This window comes from Corvus cornix, chromosome 3, assembly GCF_000738735.6.
Source record: "Corvus cornix cornix isolate S_Up_H32 chromosome 3, ASM73873v5, whole genome shotgun sequence".
Lineage (NCBI taxonomy): Eukaryota > Metazoa > Chordata > Aves > Passeriformes > Corvidae > Corvus > Corvus cornix.
The window spans coordinates 22,607,232-22,617,699 of NC_047056.1; positions in this window are offsets into that span (position 1 = coordinate 22,607,232).

Consider the following 10,468-nt stretch of genomic DNA (forward strand, 5'->3'; position numbering starts at 1 on the left):
TCAGGCAAGCAGAACACTGTAGCATTGCCTGTGGTAAGTGCAGGCTCAGAGAAGTGGCCAGGTCCTTGGCTGCCAAAACCTGTTAGGGCTGTGCTAACCTCAGAGGAGCTACCTGCGTTTGCAGCGCATAATCACCACTGAGGAATCAGGGCCCTTAATGGGACAGATGGTCGTAATCTACTCCTTATTGGATAGTTGTGCACATCACAAGTAAGTCTTGCTGGACTGTTATAGGCAATCAGCAGAGACCTCAAGGACTAAGTGTCAGAGGAAATTGAATGATTGCTGCCTCCACAGCTGGTCCCTCCCACCAGGCTGGAGCAGATGGCAGGCGAGGAGCTCTCCGTATGGTACCTGTTCGGTCACTGGAAAGAAGGCCATTTCTCAGGACACTTACAGCTTCCATAAAGAATAAATAAACCACTCAGTGAGCTGAATAATAGCTCTAATAGCTATGAAATACCTTAAAGAATAAATGTGCAGGTAAATCCTGTCACAAAGCCATCTGACTCAGGATTCTGAAACCCCCAGTGAGAGTTGACCGATGTGTTTCTGCTGAAAACAGCGTTCCTCGATGGTGTTATGATTTTGTTACACTTGGTATCATAACTCAAACCCACATTTATCTGTCTTTGTCAAGCACCAGTATGGCATGGAGGGAGGAAAAAAAAGATCTGTTGTATAAGCTCAGTGAACACTTACTGCAACTCAATCTTTCTTCTTTCCCTTGTGCTCTTGCCTCAGCCATTTTTGAGCTGGCCCTGCTACTTTTTATAGTGTCATATTGCCCATGGGTGTCTATCTCCACCTTCCAGCCTTCTCTTGCTAGCATACAATGAACATCAGTTCAATGCCAAAAATCAGGCCCCAGGAGCCAGTGTGCTTTTTTGGCCACTCTCTGTGTCCCTTTTCAAATCCTCAGCAAAGCCTTTCAGTAGAGATAATGAATTATTCTGCAGAAGCCAGTTCAGTTTCTGGAACGCTGGACTCAGACATCACAGAACTAATCCTCTTGTAGCCCAATCACTGAAAACACATTTCTTCCCTTCAGCTTCCTTGCATTTCAGCTGCTGGTCCAGGACTAGGTTCATTCTGGCTGAGCTGTGTTTCACGAGTCATGACAAGCCACTTTTTTCAGAGAACATAATCATTCTAATCTTCTATCATTATGTCCCAAAGCATCAGTAATGTACTAGATAAATATTTGAAGCAGAAAAGAGACCTCAGCTCCCTGTGGCTGCACTGGGTTAAATTCTGACCTTCTGTTTGGAGCTCTTCTCCAGTCTAAAGTTTGAGTGTGTGACAGGCACAGATGATTTGCTCGGAGCAGGACTGAAATGAGAGTAAAGAGAGGGTGAAGGCATCCCAAGCCAGGTTCTACTCTGATGGATGCATGGGTGAGGTCCTGTGCTGTCATGAACACAGTGAGGTCTGCACAGCTTGGTGATGTATCTTACACTGAATATCCAGTCCTTCAGGGTAATAGTTACTGACCTGCAGCCACCAGAAATGTACTTCATCAAAAGGAAAACACCTGAAACATTAAATCACCAGGTCTGCTGTTTGACCTTCTAGAGTGGGACTCAGTCTACCTTGCACACACATGCGCTCTTTCACAACAGGACGCTGACTGCTGCTGCACTGTTTGCTTTAGCCTGTCTGCTCCTCCGCAGTCACCAGACCAGCAACAAGATGTGAAGAGGGCTTTTTCTCCACCTGCTCCTTCTGCACAGGGCAGTGCAGCCCTCTGTGAATTGGAGTAGCTTCACAGTTGTGCAGGACCCACACTCCTGGTGGGCACCAGGGTCTGGTCCCAGACCCTCTCTACGCCACATTTCATATGACGATGTAGGGCTGGGCTTTGAGGAGGAGCCAGTCACATCCAGAGGCTGGAGGGAAAGCTAAGATGGCAGTCAGACTCTCTGCTTCGAGTGTTGTAGGTTCTCTGCCACTAGTATCTCACTCCAGAAGTTACATTTCCCACCAGAATTAGGGCTGTGTGTGCACTTCCCTGTCAGAAGCACTCAGAGTGTCAGAGAAAGCTGGTCACTGCCTGCAGGAATCTCTGCTGGACTGTGCTCACAAAATGAAGATGGTACAAGCTGCCAGGCCATGAAAACATACTGTGTGTTTATGTCCCCTTTGCTGACAAGGGATTTTGCTTTAGCAATAAGCAGATGAAAGTGGAGCAGGTTATTTGTTTTGCATTTGACTTTTTGTCAGTAATTTTTTCCAGGGGAATCTTTCTTGTTCTGCTACTTGCTGCTGAAACAGGTCCTCAGAGAGAACAGTGCCCGCGGCCTTCCCTCTTCAGGAGAGTAGCCTGATCCATCAGGTTTCTGTTTCACCTTCTGCTGGCACTTGAGGCTTGACTGCATGAAAAAAATAAGATAGCATCGACTCTTATGGAATATGTTATTTGGGATAATTGGGGAAAAGCAGTCTCAGAGCAGAATAAGAATGTCCTTGCAGTAGGTGCTCTCAAATGACAGTCTCTTCCTCCCCGTAGGCAATCTTTGAGCAGAAGACCATTTCACAGTAATAGCAGTGCTCAGGAAGGAAAGAGGCTTCCATTTTTAACCTATTCCTTTCCATGTTCACTTCAGACATGGCTGAGAAATAACTGGTATGTTTTAGCGCCAGCACCACTTGCAGGCTGTCAGCCCTTGGGAAGCAGAGCTGCAGCATCCACCTCCAAACAGGCAGAGCCATGGGAGAAGCTGTGCCCACTGCCACAAAGGACCTCCATCCCCTCTGAGGGACTGAGATCCAGCCCTGGACAGTGGCTCAGTCACCTATCCATCTCCATGTGTGGCTTTTCTCTCCAAACTACAAGCAAAGAGGGTGATCTCAGAGACTGGAGCAGCAACAGTTCAAGTTTTTTCAAGTCTAAGTCCATGGAGACACCAAGTGAGTATGATGGGACAGAGACCATCTTTTTATGGAGAATTAGTTGAAAGCAATGTTGAACAGAGATGTTCAGTATTTTTTTGCTCACTTCCTTGAAGGAATGGCTTGTCATTTCTTGATATAAGGGGGTGGACAGATTTTGCATAAGAAAATAACTTCTTGCTTCTACATTTTCTCTCTACACTGCTTCTGCTCTTGCTCGCAGAGCTGCCCAATCACCCAGTGCTCACTTTTCCAGCAGCTTCAGTTCCTTTATTTGGACAAATAATCCCATTTATTTAACTGGCGTTTTCCACACTGGCCATGAGGTACTGAAACCCCTCACATTCTGGGGTTTTCTGCTAGGTAAGGGAAACAAGGAGAAAAATTCCTCACAAAACTGAGCCTGCATATTCTGAATTTTCATTCTGTGATACTATTCATAGAAAAGAAACAAAATGCTCTGGTATTATGGATGCAATTTTCCTGGCACATCTACGGAGAGGGCATCTTCAATGAAGTCCATATTGTTTCTCTTTTGTCCCTTCAAATTCATGCAGATAACCCAGGTTTAAACCTTCCTCTGAATTTGCAAAGAAGTTCTAGCTTCAGTCTGGGAGGATGTGTGTCAAGTACTTTAGGGGCTCTGTGTATATACATCTAAATGGGTGTCCTGGGAGCTATGGTTGGCCCTGACTGCCTTTGTCCCACAAAAAGGTAGCGCTTAGGGGAACATATTTCTCTGCTTTTCTTGCACTGCTGTGCATTAATGCCACTACTCAAGCTAAGAATAGAGAGTCTTCATCTTGATGGCTTTGAAACAGACCAGAACAGCAAATCTTACTAATGTGCAGGCCAGATCCTGCTCTCAGCTGCACAGACTTCTGTGCAACAATTTAGAAGTTAATGATGCACTAGGGACCCTGTGGTGTAGATGAAACACCATAACAAAGAAATGTTTGTTGAAAAATCACTCTCTGAGCTCTCTCTGGTTCCTTTATCTCAGTGTAAGAGGTAATTTCAAATAAGGTCGCACAGGGATGTGCTGTGAGCCTGTCTCTACTGGATATTTTTACTATTATGTCCAGTGGTGCTAACTGGAGAATGTATTTATATAATTTTGCTATGACCTTCTTGCCTGAAAGGACTGAAGGATTCACCTGGAGTGAGGGCCTGAGTTAAAGATGATTTGGACTAACAGGGAAAATGGCCCAGAATGAAATTCAGTGATGATGAAGGTGAAATTATATCTTTAGGAATGTACAACAACACAAGTGACACAAGTACTGCAAAATAAGAACCAGGGGTCACAGCAGGTCATGGGATAAATACAAGTCACAGGTATTCTACTGTGGCAGTTGTTCTCCCCATCTACTTGGTACAAGGTGAGGGCAAATCAGGTTAATCTGTGTGAAGGAGAACTTATGTTAGATGGGAAGAAAAATGTTGCCATGGAACTTGTAGCTAGTAGCCAAGGGAGGCGGCAGGATCCCTGCTGCTGTGGGTTTAGGAATAGGTTAGATGAAGAGCTGCCAGGGAAGGCCACCATGTGCTTCATGCTGTTCCAACACTGATGGTGGCTGAGGTAACCTCCCAGCCCCTGCAGCATCAGCCACATCTGCCTTGCAGCTCCTCCAGCAAAGTCCCTTCCCCGTGTTTGGGCCAGACGATGATTGGAGCTGTGGAGGTGGAGCACTGATGCGGTGACACTGCTCACACTGGTGCTTTGAGAAAATAATTTAAGAGGATTGGATTTTGAAGAATTCATGTACATTTTGAAGAGATCTCTCTCAGCAAAAAGACCCAGATTAATTCAGAAAGTTGTCAAGTAACACAGAGGCCATATATTGTAAAGTCTATATAATCCAGACACCTGCTTCTTAAAAAATGAAAACAGTATTTGAAATGACAGGTCAGGAAAATCTTGCTTGTCTGAGTCTCTGTTGGATTTCTTGTTCCTCTGCTTCTTCCACACAAAGGACCCTCTCCCCTGCCCCCATATTACTTCCTTGCTTCATTTGCTGTATTAGGAGGAAGGTAAAAACAGTGTGGTCAAAGAGACAGCAAAAAAAATATATATATATAAGAGGCAAAACTATTGGAAGAGGCAAAACTGTGTGACAGCACTGCAGTAAATAAGGAAACACCATTTAAATTGGATATTATCCACGCAGTTTGCATCTGAGCATTGCCAAATAGATCTCAGTCAGTGCAGCCCAGCTCTGCTCCATTTATATATCCTCCTTTTCCAAAAGGAACAAAGGTAGTTTCTGTAACACTCAGGGGAGGAAACGGGAGAAAGAGAGATGGATTTAATAGTACACTTTCTGTAATTTCTTTACTATTTTTGGTTTTACTCTCTGAGGGAGGCAGGGAATTAAAGGCTTTAAAGCAGCTGCCTGGCACTGGTGTGTAAAAGCTGGGGAAATGTATACCTTGTGTGTGCAGAGGGGTGGCAAGGACCTGTGCAGAGTATTCATCATGCTGCTCCTTCACTTCTCTGCAGTCTAAGACGTAGAAGCCCCTTCCTCTACATTTTGCACTGCACTCATCATTTCCCTGTGTCCCTGAAAATGCCAAGCAATTATTGGGTTGCTCTCCTTTCTTTTGAAAACCTAGATGTTTTAAACTTCGCTTTTCATAAACAGGTTGTTGGAAAAGTTGTCAGCCTCTGAGATGCAGTTAATCTTTGGACAAATATACTTTAAATGCTGCACTGTTGTCTAGCAACTATACTATAAACAGCCCTCCATTTGTCTCCTGTGGGTAATCACTGATTTCTTGGGGATTAAAGCTTAAGTAACACTCCAATCTAGGTGCATGCATCAGACCACAGCGTATTACAGCAGATTATGCCTCCCAGTATACAGCTTGCTTAACCATTTAGAATCACAACAGAAAACAGACAGCTGCAATGACAGGAAAATGAGCACTAGCCTGTCAAGTAATTAGTATTTTGAGTTAAGTTGTAGAACATTCCACTGGCAGGCCCAAAACAATTTCTGTCATACAGAAGGGCAGGGTGTCAGATAAGCATCATATCAGAACATCTCATCTAGGCTGAGCCTGAGTTATTTCAGATATATCTGGGTAGCTCTTTTAATGCAGAGAACAGCCTCTGCATGATCTCCTGCATCTGCTGCCTCATGCCGCAGGTATGGAGTTCTACCTTCCAGTGGTGTGCAGGACCGTGCTCCAGAGAGGTTCTACAACTCACTGGTGGGCACAGAGGCTCAGAACTGGTTGAACAGACTCTCTGCATGTTGTGAATACGATCTACTAGATGCATCTGCTTCTGCAGATCACCGCCTGCTTAAGAGACTGAAACGTGCTCTTGCGAAATCACTGCATTTAACACCTTCCCCAGCGAAGCTCCCCTGCCCTAAATTGCTGATAGTCCCAGTGTAATGCTAGGGAATGAATGAGTGGGGTGGCCTGGGGCCTTAAGGAAAGGGCGGTTCTTTGGCTGGACTTAAATGAAATCTAAATAATTTAACTAAATGAATAAAAATTACAGGCTCTAGAGTTAGTCTCAGCATTTCTGGGATTAGAGTTTCAAATGTTGACCTCCCACACTGAAAGAAATACATGTCTATGCGTGGGTAATGCTACGTATCTTTTGGAAAATGGGTGTTTAACTGAAGGAATTATGTTCAAGACATTTAAGATTAAGAATTCACATTTTAAAAAGAGCAAGTCTGATAAAATCTGGAAAAACAAACTCACTCTGGGGTTTTCCCACCTTCCCCTTGTGATGCTTTTTTAATGGCTTGTTTGTGACCCACAAGGAGCAACTAAAGTGTCCTCTCGTCCCCAACACTCAGGCTCTCCAGGCTTTAGATAAGAAGTCAGGAGGCAGCAGAGGCAACACAGTCTGTCCAAAACACTGTGTGCAGGAAAGGGTAAATTGTTGTGCCTGCCCTCTGCTTTCCCAGCCTGTCTGAGCCGGAGTGTCTCTTGCAGCTTCTGCAGCAGCAGATCCCTCCATGCAGGCTCAAGTGGAGAAAGTCCGTGGAAAGCGGGGAACAGCCTCCCCAAAGGGAAAATCCTCCCCAGGGTCAAGCCAGTGTGAGGGTTGCAGTATGCCAGCTTTTGCTCCCAGCTGTGCCAAGAGGTGTTTGAGGCTTATGGCCGGTGTTAGAGTGCTCAGCAGGTCAGTGGAGCAGTGCAAGGGACACCCCAAATGCTGGGTTGAGACTTACTTAGATACAAGTGCTTCCCGTGTGCTGTGTGGGGGTGACTCTGGAAAGAGTCCATGGATATAGATGATATCCCAGAAAACGTGGGCTTAATTCAAATGCCCACAGGGTGTCCCTCTCTGAAACACCACCATTTCAGAAACTTTCATTTTTAAGCAGTTGCTGGCAATGAGAAAGGGCTGATCCTACTTGCCTAACTGTGGAATGTAAGCTTTAAGGTTTCAGGGATGACAGGGAGATTTTGTACCCTGCATCTTTCCCTAAGCGTTTAAAAGAAGCATCTGTTAGACCCAAGGAGGAATACAGGCACGCTCCAGAGCTCTGTCTGGGAGGAGTTGGCTTTCTCTGGGAGCCTCTACACAAACAGTGTGACCCCACTGGGACTTGTTGAGTTCTCAGTTCTCGCCTCCGGAGGATCTAACTACTGTCTTGTCCTTCAGTTCCAAATCCCCAAAGCACTTTCCTAGGTGTCCTTGTCTTTTTTCTTCCTACTGCTCTCACCTGAAGGGGATGTATGTGTTAAAGTTAGTGTTTCTTGCACAACATATCCCATGAAGTTTCACTAATTACATGGAGGTTACATGCTGAATGGAGCAATAATTAGATTCCCTATATGCAGAGAAATTATGGCATAATCATTACACACAGCCCCCCTTTTTTAAAATTCCTTTCCAAATCAGCTTCAATCCCTCCTGCCCCTGCATTGATTTCAGTAGACTCTGGAACAAACTCAAACAGAACATGGGCAAAGTCTTGGTCCTATTGAATTTAATGGCAAAACCGCTGTTGCACTGAATTTTGAACAGTGAAAAATTCACTTTTGAATAAAAGAGAACAAATAATTTGAAACCTCCTGGGGCTAATGAAAATCTGTCAATTGCTGTCACTTAGATTTGCATCAGTTTAAGATAAAATAACATATATTTTGGTAAGACAGAGACAAAACCCCTTCAAATGTGGTGTGAAAGTAGTTACGTGTCTAGTACTAGAGAAATTTCCATCACATAATGAAAATTACTGTTTAAAAAATTATTACCTCTGCAAAGGTGATCATCATGGACTGTGTCAGCATTTGAGATGTGGTCATTTTAAAAGCCAACAACCTTGGCAAAGTCCTTTGGAGATTATTGTTTGTTAACAGTGTACATTAGGAACCAAGCAATCACAGAGAGTGCAATTAAGTGCATAATCAGAGATATTTTTTACATCTGTCTACTTATAGGCTCCATGGCATTTTTTTGCATCTCCCCCCTTGTGTCTTCAATTAATTTATCATGACCATCTGTGTTGTATTTTTTGATGCTCAGCTTGCCTTACTACATCTGTTTTTTTTGGCTGAGTATTTCATGACACTTCATCATTTTCACTCAGAGCTAGAAGTACAGAACTTGCATTTACTCAGTTAAGTTGCTTGGTTAAGATAATCAGCAATTAAACAGACCACCACACTACTGTTCAATGACTCTTAAGTGGTGAACAGAAAGGCTAGAAGGAAGCAACAGCAGTTTAAAAACTGCAGCTCAGCTTTCTGGTGCTGCACAGAGTTAAAGCTATCAGGGGTTCTACCATCTCCTCCGGTGCTCACTGTGGATCCCCAGCTTAGAGGATTCAGAGAGAAGGGGAGATGTCATGGCAGGAAGGGTGTTTGTTTATTGTGTTCTGGGTAGTCTCCGGGAGTGTAACTGGTTTTGAGGTGCACAGTTAACTACACTCACTGCATGGGGGCTAGGGATGCTCAGAAGTACACAAGGAGCAGTGCAGACCCAGCCTCCCTTTGCTGACTACAGCCTGTCAGAAGGAAGCAGCAGTGGAAGCTGGCTGCACTGAGTGGGCAGTGCAAGCAGCAGAGAAAAAACATTTGTAGGTTTTTATTTCCTAGTGCCACTGAGGTTAGAGCTATAGTGCTCCTGGTAGGCAACTCATTCCATCTTCCTACAGTGATGCAGAAGTTTTCTATTGCTTTCCTAGAGTCCTTTGAAATGTTTACCTAGGGGCTCATCCACAAGAAATATTTGGCCATGACACAATCTTTTCTCTGAAGTCACTGCTTTTGCCTGATTTTCTGTCCTTAAATTTCTTCCTTTGCTCTAGTTAATATTAATTTTAAGCAAGCTTTTGCTGCTCCTGGCATTGTAACACCTTGTGATCCTCTTTTCTAGGGCTTCAGGATTCTAGGTTTTAATGAACCATAGAGGGAATGAGAGCAAAAATCCAGCATCAGAGCCTACTCAGATGCAGTAGGGGGCCTGCCACTCAGGAGCTTGTAGAAGCTGACAGTAGAAGGGCTGTAGTCACAGCTCTCCCTGTAGTAACTCTATGGTTAGTTTATACAAAAGTCCTGGACAAAGTACAGCCCACTCTGAATAGTCCTAACTTTTCCTGAGGAAGATCTGTATACCATGCCCATCATCCAGCTGTGCTCTGGAATGCCATATCCAAGCATCTGTCCTTTACTGACCCAGGACACTCTTTTCTGAGCTGATTGTTTTAACCTCCTGGGCCAGTGGTCCCTGACAGTGCACCTCCAGCAGCTGAGGTATCAAACCCAAGCATTTTAGCCTTTCTGGGCTGAGCCAACAACCCAACAACCCAGCCATAGCATGTGGAGGGAGAAAGGGGACATGAGATATGGGGAGAAATGAGATATGTGCTAGAAAAGACATGGCAACATTATTCTTAAGTGAGCCTCAGCCTTGCAAAGCCTGGGCGCTGCTGCTGGAGACTGAATGAACTTTCTCCTGGTTTTGCTCATGGTGCACTTCTGTGTGGGTGGGCTGACAGGATTTAAAGTAAATAGCAGGATGATCTGTCCAGTGAATGAAAAACTGTTTTGCTGAGGGAAAACAAGCACTAAAAAAAAAAAAAGCAAATAGCTCTGAAAGTGGCACTTTCCTAAGCAAGGTTGTAAGTCTATACAACTCTACCATATTATATTTTCTTTTTGTCAGTGATTGGGTGAGATTATTTGCTTGTGGTTTGACCCATGCAGAAGACAGCAGCAATATGATTGTTACTGGTTGGAGAAGTCCACCCTCAGCGCCAGTGTCAGAGGTCCATGACTTTGACACCAAGATATGAAGGATCTGCAGGCACCATCTGCAGTGTTAGCAGTGTGCTCAGGTGGGAAATAGCAGGCCCACGTGGACTACACTACACACTCTTCAAATGCACTACAAATTGCAATGTGGTGAAACTTGATTGTCATGGCATGTCCTGGGAAATGTACCACTGAATAAATCTTCCCTCCATCCCTGCTACCAAGCAACTGATGATCTGAGTGCTGACTGATCTGGTAAGTCATGTCAGTACAACAGTAAAAGAATCCTTGGTTTCAACTGCTAAATAAGGTATGGGAGAGATGAATGATTTTTCAGTTGTGA